The sequence below is a fragment of the Coregonus lavaretus genome (assembly GCF_964263955.1).
Source record: "Coregonus lavaretus genome assembly, chromosome: 4".
Classification (NCBI taxonomy): Eukaryota; Metazoa; Chordata; class Actinopteri; order Salmoniformes; family Salmonidae; genus Coregonus; species Coregonus lavaretus.
Genome location: NC_139991.1, coordinates 30,291,407 through 30,313,019, shown reverse-complemented (window position 1 = coordinate 30,313,019; position 21,613 = coordinate 30,291,407). Strand labels below are relative to the sequence as shown.

Here is a 21,613-nt window from a genome sequence, read left to right as displayed (position 1 = left end):
GTGTGTGTGTGTGTGTGTGTGTGTGTGTGTGTGTGTGTGTGTGTGTGTGTGTGTGTGTGCTGTATGTCCATATACCTGTGGCAGCTCCAGTGCTCTCATCACAGCAGCAAAGCCGAACATGTTCCCCAGGTTGTTTTTGAGTTCTGCAGCCAGCTGGATGGTCTTATGGAGCAGAGCAGCCCTCTCCTCCGTACTGCCTGTACACCCCAGCAGGTCCACAGCCATCATTATAGACATAGTGTAGAACCTGGGGAGGACAGGGGGAGGGGGGGGGGGGGGGGGGGGGGGGGCAGGATGGTAGATGAAGGAAGCGAGAGATGTTGAGAAAGGTAGATGAGGACACAGTCTTGGTTGAGGAGCAGAACTGACTTCTAATGACGAGAGTTAACTCGTCCCCAGGCTAATTGCGACATAGAAAGAGTCGTCTGGTGGACGAGACTATGACGGGAGGGACGTTTCATTTTCACAACGTATACTCTCTGGCTGTTGTATGTCCAGCATTGAACTGAACCCTTACCTCTCCATCAGGTCCAGTCTCAGCTAACCCTAACCCTAGCTTCATGTCCACATCCCAGTTCAACCCTCGCCGCAACCGCAACCACAACCCTACATATTATATTATTATTAACCCTTACCTCTCCAGTAGGTCCAGTCTCAGCTGATGTCCGTGAGGTAGAGTCAAAAGCTCCAGTCCTGAACCTACTCCCATCATCCTCTGCATCTCCTTGGTAACGCCCAGTATCCTAGCAACCTGCAGACAGACAGAAGGAGGAAGCACAACATAGAGGGAAGGAGTGAGTGAAGGAAGCAGAGAGGGAGGGAAGGAGAGGGGAGGGGAGGAGAGAGGAGAGAGAAGAGGGAGAGAGAGGAGATAGGAAGGGAGTGGGAGAGGAATGTTTTATTGTAATTTCTATCTTAATGTATTCATGGTCACTGAGACGGGTGGTTAATTGGCTCTTAATTCAAATCTTATCAAATAATGAGTGGAGTAAATAGTGCTGAGGATAGCATAGTCATCCCTGTATTAACCTCAGGTTGCTCTCTGCTGCTCTACCATTAAGAGGAGTTAATTGAGCAACACTCTGTGACAGAGTAGAGTGGCTGACAGTAGGGGATTAGTGACATTACTGAGTTACGTTCAGAGGTCCAAGGTACACAATGCCAGAATACTGCCCTTATAACCCTATTCAGAGTCCTATGGGTGTGTGTCCATACTGTATGCATGCGTGTCCATACCGTGCAGTCAGCCATGGTGATGTGTTTAGCAGCCGTCCTAGCGTCCACCTCAGCCAACAACTCCTTGACTCTCTTCAGTATGCTCATCTCTAAGGGCTTGTTCTCCTGGGGGATCAGGGGTGACAGGTACTTCCCTGGTCTGAAGGAGGAGGCAGTCTCCACCAGGGGGGCGCTGAACGCCTCTCCCCCAGCCCCTGCACCGTCCTCCCTCCCTGGGGCAGGCCCTCGGCCCTCCTCCACACGCAGCCGCTCCACGTAGCTCTTAGCTGGAGGTGTCGGGGGCACGCCGGCAGCACATGGAGCCCCAGGACATGGGGCCGGGGAGGGCCTGAGGTCGCAGTAGCTTCCCTCTGTTTCAGAGCCCCCTGCTGGGGCTGGGTAGGAGCAGTGGGCCGGGGTGGAGTGGCAGCTGGCGGCTAGCATGTCAGGTAGGTTGTTGTTGGAGCCAGGGCTGAGCTGGGGGTCGCTGGAGCGTCTCAGGACTGGGGAGGGGGGCACCATGGCCAGAACTCTACCCCCTGACTGGGTTCTGTGTCTGTGGACTGGGGAGATAAGCGGGGGGTTACACACATGTATTTTATATTCAATACGTGGGTTAATTTAGTAATGTTTTTTTTAGCTGTGCTTGATTGAGCTTGCCTGGGGCAATGGAACTAATGGAATAGTCTCAAAAGTACAAACCCCAACCCTACCCATCTTACACTGTAGACAGGCAGGCTCAATCAAACGCACCACATCACCACGTTATAAAATAATCTGCATCTCCATGACATTAACACTCACTGTGGCTGTATGCTGGGGAGAGAGGTGTTTCTCCTACAGGAGACAGGGGACAGCGATACTCCTGGATCTGATCCATACTCATGGCACAGTTCCTCATCGCATCCTTGTGGTTGTGAATAGTAGAAGGGCTGCAAACACAAACCAACACAGTCATTTTCGATTGGTTTTTATATGGCTGGGTTCCCATGAACAGCGTGAGAGTTGTCATATGATTATTTTGATTTGATTAATGCTCCAAAAGTCTATATTTTAACTTAAGTGCCAGGTATACATTTTGCACTATTGGTCTACTAATAAGAGGTGAAACACAGGTCAACCTTATCCTTGTCCAAGATCTGTTTGCGCTGCATGGCCAATTCATATGGTCACTGTCATGTCATGTTTGGCATGACAATTTAAAAAAAACATTTTTAGTCATTTAGCAGACGCTCTTATCCAGAGCGACTTACAGTTAGTGAGTGCATACATTATTATTATTTTTAAAAAAATCATACCCCCCGTGGGAATCGAACCCACAACCCTGCCGTTGCAAACGCCATGCTTTACCAACTGAGCTACATCCCTGCCGGCCATTCCCTCCCCTACCCTGGACGAATTGTGCGCCGCCCCATGGGTCTCCCGGTCGCGGCCAGCTACAACAGAGCCTAGATTCGAACCAGGATCTCTAGTGGCACAGCTAGTGCCTTAGACCACTGCGCCACTCGGGAGGCCAACTTGTATGGACAATGACCATACAAGTTGACAAGACCGCACAAACAGATCTGTGACCAGGCTAAGCTTGACCTCTCAGCTTGACCTCGGGTTGCTGTGCAGAGGAAGAGGAAACAGACAGTCATGCATTATAAGGATGTGCAGACAGTTCAGTGTCAGAGTGACTTGGGTAGCAACTAGCTTAGTATGGAGCCATATTGTACAGAGTCTAAAGTATGGCTCTGATCTAACATGCTCTCAGTGAATCAGAGGTAGGGGGTGAGAGTGGGAAGGGGTCTGTCATAACACCGGTGTTCTGACCCAAATGGGCTTACACACACCACCTGCACCCCACGAAAGCAGCCTTCACTTCTGGCTTTGGTGTAGCTACTGGTTCTGGGAGAACTGGTGGTTCCACTGGACAGATCGACTCCACATCACTGACCGCACAATGGGAATGAATGGGCAATGAAACATCTGCTTTACACCACTGAGAGACACACACACACACACACACACACACACACACACACACACACACACACACACTGAACAAGAATGTAGAGAAGAAGAGGAGAGTGTAATAATGATACTATGTCAGTCCATCTCTCCTCTCTCACCTGTGAGGTATCAGCTTCTCCGTGGTCAATCCGTCGTTCATGGTTACGCTCCGCCTCTTGATGTACGCTCCTCTCTGACTGGACGGTGAGTGGGCCAGGCCGTGCCTGCTATTGGCTAAGGCAAACGTGGCCTCCAAGTAGCGCAGGGGTAGGGTGCGTATGATTGGACAGTAGATCTGGGCTCCACTGGGCTGGGAGATAGGCTGCCGCCCGGCCACGTAGAACCTCACCAGTTCAGGTATGGAGTCGAAGCTGTCCTTCTCTAACAGGTACTGGACCTTAAGATAAAATAAGAAATACTCTCTTGTCAAATCATTGCAACACAGTCACAAAGACAAAAAACGACGATCAACAATATAAGTAGTAAAATCAAATAGCAGTACAAAACAGCAACAGTCGACGGTTCATACACAACAATCAGATCATCAATAGATCATAAAAATATAAAAATAGTTCATCTGTAGTCATCTTACTCACTAGACTTGTCACTAAATCTTTAAGGCCCAGTGCAGTCAAAAACATAATTTTCCTGTGTTTTATATATATATCCACATTATGAGGTTGGAATAAAAATGTGAAATTGTGAAATTATGATAATGCCCTTTTAGTGTAAGACCGCCTGAAATTTCAACCTGTTTTGGTGGGATGGAGTTTTGGCCTGCCTGGTGACATCACCAGGCGGTATAAGAGTTAATAGACCAGTAAGAAAGACAGTTCCAAACCTCTCTGTCAATAACAGCTAGTTTTCCCCTCCCCACTCAGTGCACTTCCAGACAGTCCTAACTAAATTCTTGCTTGAGAAATTGCTCTTTGCTAGTTTCTTTTTGACCATATTAATTGAAAACAATCACACTAAGGTACTTAATTGTTACCCAGAAATAAATTGATATTGACATAAAAACAGTTGCATTGGACCTTTACGTCTGTTAAAATGTTTCATAAAATGTATATTTGTCTTCAGCTCGTGGTTAAAACCTTAAAATTACAAACAAACATAGATCAAACAACCTGATAGAAATGAAAGAAGTTACCAGACCTGGGTTTAAATACATGTGTATTTGAGTATTTGTTATTTAAAATAGTATATTCAAATACACAGCCCCAAACAATTACCTTTATTTGAGTATTTGAACGGTTATTTGTAAAATATATATATATATACACACTACTGGTCAAAAGTTTTAGAACACCTCAATTTTTCCAGTTTTTATTGAAATTCACACAGTTTAATGTCTTAATGTACTCTGAAATGAAAGCATAGAACAAATAAACAATTGGAGACAAAAAATAAATCATGGAATCGTTTTGTTTAACAAAATGTAATCTACATTTTTGACTCATCAAAGTAGCTACCTTTTGCAGACATAACAGCCGAACACACTCGTGGCATTCTTTCTACAATGGAAATCAAATATTGTTCGGAAAGTTCTTCCCAACACTGTTGCAGAAGTTCCCACAAATGTGTTGCACTTGTAGGTTGCTTTGCTTTCACCATTCTGCCCAGTTCATCCCAAACCAGCTGGATGGGGTTTATGTCTGGAGACTGTGCTGGCCATTCCATGATTTGAAGCCTACCGTCTTGTTATTTTCTTCTAAGGTAGTTCTGAGTTCTGTGTTTTGGGTCATTATCTGGCTGTAGGATGAACCCCTTACCAACTAGGCGTACACTAGATGGTATTGCATGGCGCTGCAAAATGCTGTGGTAGCCGTTTTGGTTCAGGGTGCCACTCACTCTGTGCAAGTCGCTGACTATGGATCCAGCAAAAGAGCCCCAGACCATCACGCTTCCTCCTCCATGTTTGACAGTTGGCGTCACACACTGAGGAACCATCCTTTCGCCTACTCGACAGCATACAAAAACCCTGCGTGATGAACCGAAGATTTCATATTTTTATTCATCGGTCCATAATACCTTCTTTCAGTCTTCAGTAGTCCACTGGCAGTGCGTCATGGTCCAGGCAAGCCTCTTTTTCTTATTTTGCCATCTTAGCAATGGTTTCTTACTGCCGCTCGACCTGTCCAACCTGCAGCTCGAAGTCTTCTCTTCACAGTTGAAACTGAGACTTGCTTACTTCGACCAGTGTTAATCTGTGCTTGAAGCTGTTGTTCTGTGAGCCGCCTATCACGCAAGCTGTTGACTCTGAGAAACTTGTCTTCTGATTCTGTTTTGGCTTTGGGTCTGCCAGACCTATTCCTGTCAGAGTTTCCTCCAGTTTCCAAGTGCCTTTTGATGGTGTAGGAAATTGTACTCGCTGACACCTTGGCTTTCTTTGCAATTTCTCTAAAGGAAAGACCTACACTTTTAAGGGTTATAATGGTCTGTCTGTCTTCCTTTGTTAATTGCCTTTTTCTCGCCATTTTGATTACAATATACTACTTCCTGCAGTACAATACTGTCCAAATAATGCTTAAGAGGGTGTATTAACACAGTCTGTTCCAACACTGCTTTTATAAAGACAGAGGGTTTGTAAGTAATCAACAAAAGTTGGGACACCTGTAGGAATTGTTAGCATCAACTTTCAAGGCTTAATTTACTTCTATTGCTGCAGAACAGCTGTAAATTGTTAACCCATTTCTTATTCCCTGAAAAATGCATTATTTTTCTGTTTTTGGTCAACTACATATATATATATTTTGCCTCTGGCAGTTTACCGCTTACATTTGTACCATTTCAGGTTACTCACTGGACTTGAACTGCTTAGATTACAATAAAAACTGGAAAAATGGGGGTGTTCTAAAAATTTTGACCGGTAGTGTACACCGTACCAGTCAAAAGTTTGGACACACCTACTCATTCAAGGGTTTTTATTTTGTTTTTTTGTAGAATAATAGTGAAGACATCAGAACTATGAAATAACACATATGGAATCATGTAGTAACCAAAAAAGTGTTAAACAAATCAAAATATATTTTATATTTGAGATTCTTCAAAGTAGCCACCCTTTGCCTTGATGACAGCTTTGCACACTCTTTGCATTCTCTCAACCAGCTTCATGAGGTAGTCACCTGGAATGCATTTCAATTAGCAGGTGTGCCTTGTTAAAACTTAATGCGTTTGAGACAATCAGTTGTGTTGTGACAAGGTAGGTACACAGAACTGCCCTACCAAGCATAAAGGCAGTAACTGCTCATAGTGTGGAACTGAGAAAAATGGCTTCAAAGTTTTTTTAATTGTCCAGCCAAATGAATTCTAGGGAGATCATTGGAGATGTAGTGATCTGTTGTCTTACTATGAGTTCATTTTTTATTCATGTTGACCCTGACTTCTGACATTACCTTTGACCCTTAAACGGCAGTAACTGCCTTCTTCCTTGGCATGATATGTTACAAATTGCAGGGTAATACCAAAGCAAAGAGCAGTATCTGCCATTTTCATTTGTTCGTTTACTATACTTCTCATTTATGCTATTAATAAAAGAGCAGTGTAATTACTGACAGTGTAACAGAGTTGAAACTGCATCCTTTGTGTGTCTTCCACTAAGATACCAGTTGCATTTACATGGAGATGTAGGTTCTGCATCAGTCCATGTCTTGTTATAAGAATAAATGTGAAAAGCAGCACTGCAATTGTTTGAGTTACATTAAATGATTACCCATCTTGTAATATATAATGATGTATTGGAACATGATAGAAGTATGACGTAGGGTAACACTAATTATAATAAATTACCATTTCAATAACTTTGAACGTTTCTTCAAGTGCAGTCGCAAAAACCATTAAGCGCTATGATGAAACTGGCTCTCATGAGGACCGCCACAGGAAAGGAAGACCCAGAGTTACCTCTGCCGCAGAGGATAAGTTCATTAGAGTTACCAGCCTCAGATATTGCAGCCCAAATAAAAGCTTCACAGAGTTCAAGTAACAGACACATCGCAACATCAACTGTTCAGAGGAGACTGCGTGAATCAGGCCTTCATGGTCGAATTGCTGCAAAGAAACCACTGCTAAAGGACACCAATAAGAAGAAGAGACTTGCTTGAGCCAAGAAAGACGAGCAATGGACATTAGACCGGTGGAAATCTGTCCATTGGTCTGATGAGTCCAAATTTGAGATTTTTGGTTCCAACCACGGAAGGTGAACGGATGATCTCCACATGTGTGGTTCCCTCTGTGAAGCATTGTGGAGTAGGTGTGATGGTGTGGGGGTGCTTTGCTGGTGACACTGTCAGTGATTTATTTAGAATTCAAGGCACACTTAACCAGCATGGCTACCACAGCATTCTGCAGTGATACGCCTTCCATCTGGTTTGCGCTTAGTGGGACTATCATTTGTTTTTCAACAGGACAATGACCCAACACACCTCCAGGCTGTGTAAGGGCTATTTGACCCAGAAGGAGAGTGATGGAGTGCTGCATCAGATGACCTGGCCTCCACAATCACCCGACCTCAAGCCAATTGAGATGGTTTGGGATGAGTTGGACCGCAGAGCAGGGACGGCCTGTTCAATAGGGCGATATGGGCGACGCACTGCCAAACGGGAAAAGGAAGGGATTTTTTTTCTAATCAATTATATCACGGCAACAGTAGTTATCAGTGTTGTAATCTATACGTCTGATCTGCCACACTGCCACTAAATGTCGAATCAGGCTAAAGTCGTGCTTCAAATGGCTCCACCCCCTTTTGGGGCGATTTCAGTCAGATTGAAAATCGCCCAGAACTTCTGTCATAGACTCCCATGTAAAATCTATTTTTTTCAAATTTCAGAGCCTTCAATACAATCTCAATGGGTGTCTGTGGGCTTGCACTTACGCGCTTTCGTCATACGTTACGTAACCATGAACGTAACTGAGAAAAGAGTGGATTGTTTGAAAGAAAAGTTCCTTTTTGTCGGCGAACAAATGAAGATAAATTGGCAACGAAAGAATTAGGACCTCCCAGACCAAATTTAATAATTCAACAGGTTTCTACTAAAGGCGGAAAGTCCTACACCCGAGGATTTTCCAAAAATTGGTACGAACGAAAAAAGACATTGCCACTCACTCAACTGGATGACGAGGGATACAGGCTAGCTGTCCGCCGCCACAACGATGAGGTTAGTGTTGATAATCACAAGTTTACTGGATGTGGATATGGTGTAATAAAGGCAGTTTATTCAGAGGTAAATATATCTGGAATCGCGTTCACGGACCCGTTCGTCAAACTCTTAGGGAGCTATAAATTAAGCCCCATTACTTACCATATCAGATAAGAGAAATTGCTGCAGCTACATATATTTTACATCCTGGCCCTACATAGTTCACTATTTGCATCACTTACCAAAATATTACATGTGGTCATATATGCTTGGAAAGTGGAGATGCCATAGAACGTCAAAAAAGTAAACATTGCTGGAGACACATTGCCGTTTTGGAGAAGACATCGCGTTTGCTAGCGAAGAGATTTGTTGTGGCAAATGAACTTGGGCTGGGAATTGCCAGGAACCTCACGATAAGATATATGCATCAGCATTGCGAGTCTCATGATTCTATACGTATTGCGATTCGATACTGTGATTTTATTGCGCACCATATGTCTGTTGCAGAGGGATCAGAAAGCCATGAGAACGAGTTTTGATCAGTCATGGAAATAAAAGTGCTGAAAACAAATTGGCTCCCAATGTGAAAAGATTGAGAACAAGCTATGAAGGAACAATAATGGTGTTTTGGTGCAGGTACAGCCAACTAGCGCTAAAATATTGCGATATTGTCAATACAGTATATCGTAAAGTATCACTATGTAACTCGATTTCTTTCACCCCAATCCCTCAAATTAACGGTAAATAACTGAATTGTTTGCCCCACATTTAGCTAAGATGATTAGCTAGCCAGCTAAAATGTTTTAGTTAGTTAGCAGTCGCATCTACAATAGTTTACTGTCAATAACATGTCTCCAAAAATGACGTGGTGTTTCCAATTGTGTTGACATTTTACAATTGCAATGCGCATCCATAAGTATCCACTTTCTGTAGCTCAGCTGGTAGAGCATGGTGCTTGTAACGCCAAGGTAGTGGGTTCGATCCCCGGGACCACCCATACACAAAAATGTATGCACGCATGACTGTAAGTCGCTTTGGATAAAAGCGTCTGCTAAATGGCATATTATTATTATTATTATTATTATTATTATTATTATTATTATTATCTGAAGAGAGCCCCGAAACATTGTGTGCAGACATTTTATGCAATAAATGAAGTAGGTTCAATCTAGTAGTTCTGATCTTCTGATTGGTCCTGATGAGTTGGGCGAGGTCCCCTGCAGGCTACTGTCACTGTTGCATTGGCTCTGAGTCGGGTTCTCTGTCTTCAAATGTTCAGCCTAAGAGAGGGGATTTTTGTGTGTGTGTGTGTGTGTGTTTAACAGTGATGATGTGTGTGTGTGTGTGTGTGTGTTTAACAGTGATGATGTGTGTGTGTGTGTGTGTTTGTGAGTGTGTGTGTCCTCAGAGCAAGAACTCGTGAGTTGGAAGAACTGAGAGGCCTATGGCGTGGGTGTTGTCCTTGGCCACCTGCTGACAAGGCTGACAAGATAGGACCCTTTTGTCCATTGTTATTGGATAGGAACAGAACTTATAACCAGCTCCTGACCTAAATAGATCTTAGCACAACATTTTACTCAACATATCATATTCCATATTCACTATAACAAATATATTTACTACGACATTAGCAAGAACCGCCACATCCTCAGCCGGCTAATCCAGTGTGTGAAGTTTTGCGGAGTGTTTGAGTTAGCTTTGCGAGGCAAAGATGAAACTGAGGGCTCCACCAACCCTGGTAAGCCAACACTTTTGAGATCAGTCAATAAATGCTTCTGGTATTGACTTATATGCTGCCCCTGTCTTCATGTTGTTGCTGGACATATCTTTTTTTAAATGTGTGTAGGTCACCTAAATCATCAGAAAAATTGCCCCTCCTGAGAATTTTTTCAGGAGCCGCCACTGCCGCAGAGTGAAGGAAAAGTAGCCAACAAGTGCTCAGCATATGTGGGAACTCCTTCAAGACTGTTGGAAAAGCATTCCAGGTGAAGCTGGTTGAGAGAATGCCAAGAGTGTGCAAAGCTGTCATCAAGGCAAAGGGTGGCTACTTTGAAGAATCTCAAATATAAAATATATTTTGATTTGTTTAACACTTTTTTGGTTACTACATGATTCCATGTGTTATTTCGTAGTTTTGATGTCTCCGCTATTATTCTACAATGTAGAAAATAGTAATAAATAAAGAAAAACCCTTGAATGAGTAAGTGTGTCCAAGCTTTTGACTGGTAGTGTATATTGTCTACCAAATAGTTTTGAAAGTATTTTCTAATACATTCCTGGAATACTATTTGAAACAATTTTCAAATATTTTCTTCCCAAACATTTCAAATACCCTCAAATATTGCTCTAAAATGTTTATATGGCTTTAAATATGCAGATAACCTCAACAAAGCCATTTCCAAAGCCTCCAAGAATCTGTCCCACTACTGCAAGTCAACATTTGCACAGGATCTCTTTGAAGGGAAGAATTGTCTGCAACCAGCCACTGTCACAAAGTGGAACTCTCAACTGAAAATTATTTTCTCGATGCGGGTGAAGAAAAGCATAACACACTGCCTGTCACCAAGCTATCCATGCACAAGAAGTATGTCAGTGCTGATGCTGTGGACATCCTAACCCCCTTTGAGGTTGCCACAGATTGTGTGCAAGGATCTGACATCATCATAGCCAGCTACATCATTCCATGCATCAGAGGACTGACTAAACATCTCACCAATTGCTCTACCAGGTACAATGGAAAGCTTGTCAAAAACCTGAAAGAAGCAGTTGAGAAGCGCCTGACTGTTTATGAGCAGAAGAAGCCATACCAGATTGCCTCAGTCTTGGATCCACGCTTTAAACTGGCATGGTGCAATGCCACTGAGAAGGCTGCCCTTAGTGCAGATCTGGACACAAAGTTCACCAGCACAACACAGGATGTCCCACACAGTGAGCCCCCACCACCAACAAAGTTGATTGGACACACTGTTCGGTTGCATGGAACAACCAAGCGTGGCTGCATGTACTCCAAAGGATCGAGAAATTGATGATTACCTCATCACCCCATATCTTCCACCAAGCTTTATCCTCTGAAATTCTGGAAGACACACAGTCAAACATACCAAACACTGAGTGGAGTTTACTGCTGTACCTACATGTCCCAGCATCCTCTGCAGCTGTGGCGCGGCTTTTCAGCATTGGAGGGCGTATCTTCAGACCAGATTGCTACTCAATGTCTGACGAGCTTTTTGAAACTCAGATGTTTTTTAAATGTAACATTGCATCTTGCCCTCTTTCATGCGACACCAATGTAAAGTATGGGCTCCCGAGTGGCGCAGCGGTCTAAGGCACTGCATCTCAGTGCTTGAGGCGTCACTACAGACCCCCTGGATCGATTCCAGGCTGTATCACAACCAGCCGCGATTGGGAGTCCCATAGGGCGGCGCACAATTGGCCCAGCGTCGTCCGGGTTTGGCCGGTGTAGGCCATCATTGTAAATAAGAATTTGTTCTTAATTGACTTGCCTAGTTAAATAAAGATAAAATAAAAATGGGCTGCATATTGTGATTAAACAGTGAAACAAGACCTATTTATGTTAAGTTGTTTGTTATTTCAAATAAAATTACTACGTACATTCACAATTATTTTCAAAGATTTATTAGAAAATACTCTTTCAAATACTTCCAATGATATGTATTTGAAGTAATTGTAAATACATGGCAATACTTTCCAAATAGTATTTTCAAATACATTTAAATGTTCAACTACTTGTTTTTTCAAATAAATATTATTTAAATACTTATTTTGAAATGTATTGAAAAGTAATTGAAATACCTGAAATAGTATTCGAACCCAGGTCTGCAAGTTACAATACATACCTTAGACTCAGTGCTGGACTTGACCAGGACCTTGGTGATCTTAAAATGCAGAACCTCGTGGTTCCAGCGAGTCGTTAGGACGTAGTCGCCCATGTTAATCAGCGAATCACGGATCAGGAAATCACCGTTCTGCAGGACTACAGTCTCTGATAGCTGGAGGTTGACAGAACGGAATTAGGAGGGTTATTTCATAACATGATTAAAAGTTATTATAACATTGTTAGATTGTTATGAGGTACCCTTTATACTGTATGTCTGAAAAGAACTGTACACAAAGTGGCTCTAAGTCAATGTTTAGCACACATCTAGTGTGGAAATATAGCTTACACAACTAATATTTCCTGTGAGAACTGTTATGAAGAGGCATGATATAATAGGGGACATAGTGAGGAATACACCATGTCTAAAGGTGTAATTCCATAGAAAAGCCTTTCTTCATATGGCCAGCAGGGGGAGCTGTTACTACAGGCCAGACCACCACAATCACCAGCAGCAGCAGCAGCAGCAGGGACAGACAGACACAGACAGGGCTGCTGCTGCTTGCAGCTGGCTGCGTGAGAGCCCATCACCATGGAGACAGTGTATTGTTTTAGCAGTGAGGGTGAGCCACGGGTTCCCCCTGTTCTGTCTGTTTACTCCAGTGTGAATGTAGCATTATGTTAATGTACTGAAGCATCACAGAGGGAGGGAGGGAGCCTCCCAGATGGTTCAACTCACACTACAGAGAGAGAGAGAGAGAGAGAGAGAGGGAGGAGTGTGGATGGGTGTCAGGAGGACTGTGGGGCCACACCGGTGTGTGTGTGTGTGTGTGTGGAACATTTGACAAGTCAATAAATACTACAGTGGAAGTTATAAGGCGGCAAAAAAACGAAAGTATGAGACTTTTATTGTGCATTAAACGTCACTAACTAAGAAGACAACAGTATGCATGTAGATAACCACTCTTTCTTTATGTGTGTGTGCACACTTGCTTTAAGTGTGCAAATGTGTGTGTAGTCTGTATGTGTGTGTACCTCTCGAGGGATGTGTCCATGGTACCAGCCATGGCTCCTGATATCGCTGCTGCAGAGTTTCAGCTCCTCCTCCAGTTCCTTGCGTAGTTTCTCTGGTGGAGACTCCAGCAGGTACTTCTCCTTGGAGAACTAGAGGGAACAGGAAACACACACCTGTGAGACAGACGCTCATACCTCAGGCTAGCAGGACAGCAGTGATGCCAGTTAAACTGGTACTATTCATTACACACACATACACACACACATGCACGCAACACACACACACACACATGCGCAGGAACGTATGAAAGTATGCGCGCACACACACACAAACACAGTACAATGCAGTACATGGAATCCAACACTCATTAACCTGATTTAAAAGAAGTCCTTTCTAACTAAAACCCTTTCTTACGTGTGTGTGTGTGTGTGTGTGTGTGTGTGTAGGCTTACAGTATTTTGGCAGTCTATACATTTCTGTTATATAGTAATCTATGACCTAACTTCCTCCACTCCTACGCACAGGAACACAGCACAGCATAATGCACCACAGTCCCACCAACAACCAGTTACACAATCAGAATGCAAGACTTTACAGTAATACACATTTCAACAGTACTGTTCTAAAGTTCTGTTAAAACCACAATGACGACAAGGACATTTACGTTTGAGTCCAGATCTATGAGGAAATGTGTGGCCAGGGAGGACAGAGCGAGAGAGGGACAGAGAGAGAGAGGAACTGAAAGAGAGAAGGAGAGAGAGATGAGAGAGAGGGGAAAGAGAGAGAGAGAGAGAGAGAGAGAGAGAGAGAGAGAGGGGAGAGATAGAGAGAGACAGAGAGAGGAGTAAACACACTGACAGCATCTCTACACTGCCAGTAGAGGCACAACCACCAAAACAAACAATAACAACACTGTCTCTATGGTCACAGGGATGAGATGCTAGATGGAAAGATATTACGTTATCTAACACCCACTGGGAGTAAACATTATCGAAGTACACTTCTACAGATGTAGGATCTTAATTTGATCACTCTTTTGTTACTGAGAATATTCCTGAAAAGCAGGAAATAGTAGTGTATTTGAGTTTTTCAAATGCTTCTAACGTTTGTAATTTCCACTTTGAAATTTCAGACTTTATTTGCCCTAACAAAAAATTTATCAACCCCTACAAAAATGTCCATTAATTATAATCCACATAAAAATGCACATTTCCTGTTGCTGCAGGATTATTTACCTGCTGTAGAAAACTGGCTCAAATGAAGATCCTACATCTGTACTATACAAACTAGAGCGAGACTATCACTAAAAGTACTGTATCTCTTCGTGTGTGTGTGTGTGTGTCCAGCCATCCATCAGTGAAGCTGTCTATCTGTCTGTATGAGTGAGAGAAAGAGATGAGGGGGTTCCAGAAGGAAGACAATCAATACCATATCGCCCCGGGTCACTGTATGCTTCTGGTCTCTCCCCCCTTTCTCTCCTCTTCTCTGAGATAAGTTGATTAAACCCCCACTTTCTACTTCACCTCCTCCTCCTGCTCCTCTCTTCCGCCTCTCCTCCTCTAGGGAAGGATGGAGGGATGGAAGAGGGCATGAAAACCGCAGCAGTTTCCACTCAGATTAGATTTGACGGCACGTTTGTGAAGTGAAGTTGGCGTGAAGTGTGTGTCTGTGTGAAAGGGATTCTGGGCAATAAAAGAGCAGCAGGGTCAAGTGTGGAGTTATTGCTTTTCCTCGTCTCCGTGGTGACCCAGGAGAGACTAGCCCTGCTGCTGCTGAGCTGACGGACCATCCTGTAATTGGGTTTTACAGTAGACACACAGTGTATATGTGTGTGTGTGTGTGTGTGTGTCTATGTGTCTGTGTGTGTGAGTAGGTGGAGGGTAGATTGGAATTGCAGGGCTCTCTATGATATGACTGAGACCAGAAAGAGAGACAGACAGACAGAGAGTGACAGAGAGAAAGACGGGCAGAAAGAGAGAAAGAGTCAGAGGGACCAGGATTTGTGAGAGAGAAACAGTGTTTTAAACTTTTTCTCTTCCAACTCCCAAAGAGCCGTGGTACACCCATCCATCCTCTGGCTGAGCCCCAGGTTCTGTGGCCCAGTTACAGTGCATCCCTGGTGGGTTGGAGTAACAGCCTCACACCCCTAAATCTCCTGAAGAGCACAAACCCAAGACTGTTTGTTATTGCAACATCACAGACAGAGAGAGGGAGAGAAGGAGAGAGGTAGAGAAGGATAGAGAGAGATAGAGGGAGGGAGGGAGGGAGAGAGAGAGAGAGAGAGAGAGAGAGAGAGAGAGAGAGAGAGAGAGAGAGAGAGAGAGAGAGAGAGAGAGAGAGAGAGAGAGAGAGAGAGAGAGAGAGAGAGAGAGAGAGAGAGAGAGAGAGAGAGAGAGAGAGAGAGAGAGAGAGAGAGAGAGAGAGAGAGAGAGAGAGAGTTGCCATTCATCTACCCCCCTGTACTGCAGCCTTGGTTGCTATGGAAACGTCTCATTGTGTGTGAATAGGCCAGGTGCAGGGCGATGTACAGTGAGTGCAGCATTCCTGGCTCCAAAAGCACGCAGCTGGGAGTCTGACACACACATATACACACACCGTCCTCCTCTTGTATATTAGATATTAAATACAGCAGCTCATTTATCTCAATATTGAGCCAGAAAGCCATTAGTTTTGGCTGGCTTACTGTAACACTCTAACCATAAAGTAATACACTAACCTATCTTACTGTACATACCACTACTAATACATCACATTGGAGCTAGAGAACAACAGACTAAAATGCATACCAACTTCATCATTCTTTTAAGTGCTCATTTTGTCTATGGACTGGAGGCACAGAGGTGTCAGGTTTATTGAAGAGATGGGATGGTTAGGACAGGGACAGACGGGCAGGTGGTTGTGGTTTTCGTTTTTCCAGCTGATTAGGCAATATGGGGGTTGGGCTGGAGATGGGGGTGCGATGCAGGGCCAGGGACGGATGGAGATGGGGGTGCAGGTGGGAGATATGGGGGTTAGCTGGGGATGGATGGGGGTGCAGGTGCGGGGTTGTCTGGGGTTGGACTGTGTGCCTGCACTCCCTGATGTCATGAATAATAACACTAGATGATCCATCACCTAATTTACCCAGACACATTTTTACATTTTTACATTTTAGTCATTTAGCAGACGCTCTTATCCAGAGCGACTTACAGTTAGTGAATACATATATATATATATTTTTTTTATACTGGCCCCCCGTGGGAATCGAACCCACAACCCTGGCGTTGCAAACGCCATGCTCTATCAACTGAGCTACATCCCTGCCGGCCATCCCCTCCCCTACCCTGGACGACGCTGGGCCAATTGTGCGCCGCCCATGAGTCTCCCGGTCGCGGCCGGCTGCGACAGAGCCTGGATTCGAACCAGGATCTCTAGTGGCACAGTTAAAACTGCAATGCGGCGCCTTAGACCACTGCGCCACTCAGGAGACACCTTCTACCCTCCCACTTCCTCACTGCTGACCAATCAAATCGCTCCAACTAATGACATCCCCACCCCCTCCAGCAGATCACCAAATCAGAGGTGACATTACCATCAGTCAAACCCACAGAGATTTAGACTGGATCCAAGATACATACAATCTACCATGCACAATCTACCATGCACAATCTACTACCAAAAAACCAAACAAACCCAAATCCAACCCCCTCTCTGGCCCAAATGGTACAATGCAAAGAAAAGAATTAGGAATGCACTGAAACAGACAAGAAGTGCTCTTAGATCTAAGCCCATGATCGAATGTAGAGCCTTTCTCTTTCAGCTTCCCCCGGCCCAGTTGCTATGGTAGCAGCCTGAGATTGGGGGACCCCACCTCCTCCCCTCCGCTGGGCCAGAGCAGAGGTCCCTCTCTGTACCCCCTCTCCCTCTCTCCCTTTATCCCACTCTCCCTCTTTCCATCTGCCCCCCTCTAAGAGGGTTAGGGGCCTGGATTACTGCTAAAACCCCTCCCATCCCCCCTATCTATCCTGTCTCCCACCATCTCACCCTTATCCCATTATTTCACATGCTCCTATCTCACCTGATCTCCTCTATCTCTCCTCCTAGTCCCCCTAATCCATGTCTCTTGGTCCTAACACTATCAATCCCATTGCACAGCACCACAGGCTCGCGGTACTATGAGAAGCCATGTTGCAGTGTAAGGAATGTTAAAAGAGGACATACAAGGCTTACGTTAGACTGGCGCAGACTGTAACCCAAAGTAAATCCCATAGCTTTAGGATAACCACCAAGCTCATCTGATGTACGATTATTTTCTTATGTATGTCATTCACATACAGTAACTAAATGATGAAGACGCTTAGCTAAGGAATCGCTGAGGAGTAGCGTATCCCTCACCCTCTCCCACCAGATATAAATAGAATTACATTGTATGAATTCCATACTCCAGTCACTCCTCAGTCGACCCCTACTCCTCCTGGTGTCTTGTCCTGCCGTGCCCCCTCTGTAGGGCTCATCTCTGCAGGCTATAGGCTACATCCCCTCTGTAGGCGGGTATACAGTGGGGAAAAAAAGTATTTAGTCAGCCACCAATTGTGCAAGTTCTCCCACTTAAAAAGATGAGAGAGGCCTGTAATTTTCATCATAGGTACACGTCAACTCTGACAGACAAATTGAGAATTTTTTTTCCAGAAAATCACATTGTAGGATTTTTAATGAATTTATTTGCAAATTATGGTGGAAAATAAGTATTTGGTCACCTACAAACAAGCAAGATTTCTGGCTCTCACAGACCTGTAACTTCTTCTTTAAGAGGCTCCTCTGTCCTCCACTTACCTGTATTAATGGCACCTGTTTGAACTTGTTATCAGTATAAAAGACACCTGTCCACAACCTCAAACAGTCACACTCCAAACTCCACTATGGCCAAGACCAAAGAGCTGTCAAAGGACACCAGAAACAAAATTGTAGACCTACACCAGGCTGGGAAGACTGAATCTGCAATAGGTAAGCAGCTTGGTTTGAAGAAATCAACTGTGGGAGCAATTATTAGGAAATGGAAGACATACAAGACCACTGATAATCTCCCTCGATCTGGGGCTCTACACAAGATCTCACCCCGTGGGGTCAAAATGATCACAAGAACGGTGAGCAAAAATCCCAGAACCACACGGGGGGACCTAGTGAATGACCTGCAGAGAGCTGGCACCAAAGTAAAAAAGCCTACCATCAGTAACACACTACGCCGCCAGGGACTCAAATACTGCAGTGCGAGACGTGTCCCCCTGCTTAAGCCAGTACATGTCCAGGCCCGTCTGAAGTTTGCTAGAGTGCATTTGGATGATCCAGAAGAGGATTGGGAGAATGTCATATGGTCAGATGAAACCAAAATAGAACTTTTTTGGTAAAAACTCAACTCGTCGTGTTTGGAGGACAAAGAATGCTGAGTTGCATCCAAAGAACACCATACCTACTGTGAAGCATGGGGGTGGAAACATCATGCTTTGGGGCTGTTTTTCTGCAAAGGGACCAGGACGACTGATCCGTGTAAAGGAAAGAATGAATGGGGCCATGTATCGTGAGATTTTGAGTGAAATCCTCCTTCCATCAGCAAGGGCATTGAAGATGAAACGTGGCTGGGTCTTTCAGCATGACAATGATCCCAAACACACCACCCGGGCAACGAAGGAGTGGCTTCGTAAGAAGCATTTCAAGGTCCTGGAGTGGCCTAGCCAGTCTCCAGATCTCAACCCCATAGAAAATCTTTGGAGGGAGTTGAAAGTCTGTTTTGCCCTGCGACAGCCCCAAAACATCACTGCTCTAGAGGAGATCTGCATGGAGGAATGGGCCAAAATACCAGCAACAGTGTGTGAAAACCTTGTGAAGACTTACAGAAAACATTTGACCTGTGTCATTGCCAACAAAGGGTATATAACAAAGTATTGAGAAATTTTTTAAGTGGGAGAACTTGCACAATTGGTGGCTGACTAAATAATTTTTTCCCCCACTGTATCTGTAGGCTATAGGCTACATCCCCTCTGTAGGCGGGTATATCTGTAGGCTATAGGCTACATCCCCTCTGTAGGCGGGTATATCTGTAGGCAATAGGCTACATCCCCTCTGTAGGTGGGTATATCTGTAGGCTATAGGCTACATCCCCTCTGTAGGCGGGTATATCTGTAGGCTATAGGCGACAGAGTGGCAGAAAAATCCTCGTTCCATTCCTCTGTCATGCCCTGTCTACCCCCCTTAGGGCTTCTCAGTGCACACACACACACAATCCCCTCCAGAGCTTGTCACTCAGCATGGTCTCAGTGCCCCTATCCCCACACTGACTGACAGCTTGGCCACAGGATATGACTCACACTGGGGCCTTAAGCTGTGGAACATCTATCTCTTCACCCTCTCTCTCTCTTCATTGCACCATCTCTTTCTTTCTCTCTCTCTCTCTCTCTCTCTCTCTCTCTCTCTCTCTCTCTCTCTCTCTCTCTCTCTCTCTCTCTCTCTCTCTCTCTCTCTCTCTCTCTCTCTCTCTCTCTCTCTCTCTCTCTCTCTCTCTCTCTCTCTCTCTCCCCTCCAACTCTCTCTTTCTCTCTCCCCTTCTATCTATCTCTTCAAAGCTTTCTTCCTCCTACTCTCTGGTTCCTTAATGAGAGTTGTTAAAATGCTGTATATGATGGGTCTGATTATGATGATGAGGAAAATACTATATAAGCTGAGTGGGTGAGAATGAGAAGGTGCGGCTGAAACACACACACACACACACACACACACACACACACACACACACACACACACACACACACACACACACACACACACACACACACACACACACACACACACACACAAAGTGAGAGAGATACAGAGATGCACTCAGCTCTAAAGATTTCTGACTGTTAAGTATGTCTCTGAGCTGATTCTCTTCCCCCTGACTCTCAACCTCTGTTTTTAATGTTAAATGTTCAAGGGAGAAGTAAGCACACACACACACACACACACACACACAAACACACAACCCCCATCCCCCAACGAATGCAGCTTAATGGTCACAACATGCTCCCAAGCCACTTCTGTCCTGCATCTGGAAACAGCTTGGTATAGAAAATAGGTCATCTTTAACTCACTGATTGTGCCTGTGTGTGTGTGTGGGTATGTGTGTGTGTGTGTGTGCATGTATATGTCCGTCTGTGTCCGTCAATGTGTCTGTACGCCTACGTGTGTTTGTGTCCTTACGTGTACGTGTGTGTGTAGTGTGTGTCCATGTGTGTGTGTAGTGTGTCCGTGTGTGTGTGTGTAGTGTGTGTCCATGTGTGTGTGTGTAGTGTGTCCGTGTGTGTGTGTAGTGTGTGTAGTGTGTCCATGTGTGTGTGTAGCGTGTGTCCGTGTGTGTGTGTAGCGTGTGTCCGTGTGTGTGTGTAGTGTGTGTCCGTGTGTGTGTGTAGTGTGTGTCCGTGTGTGTGTGTGTCTGTGCTAGACAGCCTTGTGACCCTTCCAAAGGGTACAGGTCCTTTTTTTGCATTTAGATAAACTCATCACAGAGCCAGTCCTGTCAGGGTGAATCAGCCTCTATCCTGCAGCCTTTGCCCACCCCACAGACCCCAAAGTGGGGTTCCCTCCACTGACCCCCCTTCCATCCTTTCACTGGCCCTGGGGGGGCTGCTGGCTGGGGAAAGGCCAGGATTGGAGGATTGGGGGCTGCTGGATTAGACTGGGGCAAGGCCAGGGAGGGGGCTCAGGCTGAGGCAAGGCCACAGTGGGGTCAGGGGCTGGGGAAAGGCCAGGGAGGGGGCTTGGGGTTTTGGGACTGGGGGCTGGTGGCTGGGGGCTGGGGGCTGGGGGTTGGAGGCTCCAATCAGGGCATGACTACCCAATTAGGAGATGACAGCTGAGAGGTTTGACAAAATGCAAGGCTAGAGGTCTCACGCAACACATCTACCATCATCAACCAAGCCCTTTCCTCCCTCCTCCCTATCCGTCTCAGCAGACCCAGCACGAACACACCATCTACCATCATCAACCAGCACCTACCACCAACCCACTGGCTCCTTCCTTCCTTCCTTCCTTCCTTCCTTCCTTCCTTCCTTCCTTCCTTCCTTCCTTCCTTCCTTCCTTCCTTCCTTCCTTCCTTCCTTCCTTCCTTCCTTCCTTCCTTCCTTCCTTCCTTCCTTCCTTCCCTAGCCCACTAAGCAGGGCCACACCTGGGGGATACTGCCATGGTAACCCCTCCCTCTCCATGGTGGCTCCCCCCTCCCTCCCTCCCTCCCTCCTCCTTGAAGCTTGTGGAGAGGAGACTGAACGGGTCAATGTGCTCTGTCGCGGCAGGCTGGGCCTTGCCGGGCTGGGGACGATCCTGCAATGTGCAGTGGGGTGAACTGAGGGGGAAACATAGCTGGATGTGGCCAACGCTTTCCTCTACTCTGCTACCCCATGGTCTGGGTC

The 21,613-nt window shown here is 45.2% G+C and overlaps 1 pseudogene across 1 annotated transcript in view; it reads right to left on the bottom strand.

The window, feature by feature from the left end:
* The window catches only part of LOC311128690 (SH2 domain-containing protein 3C-like), an 82,247-nt pseudogene that overhangs the window by 3,538 nt on the left and 57,096 nt on the right, over positions 1-21,613 (bottom strand). Inside the window, exons 5-11 of the transcript in view lie at positions 13,216-13,344; positions 12,203-12,355; positions 3,330-3,607; positions 2,020-2,147; positions 1,237-1,778; positions 636-751; positions 76-247 (exon numbers count right to left, since the gene is read on the bottom strand). The product of the transcript in view is annotated as an SH2 domain-containing protein 3C-like (transcript). The remainder of the gene's footprint in view (positions 1-75; positions 248-635; positions 752-1,236; positions 1,779-2,019; positions 2,148-3,329; positions 3,608-12,202; positions 12,356-13,215; positions 13,345-21,613) is intronic.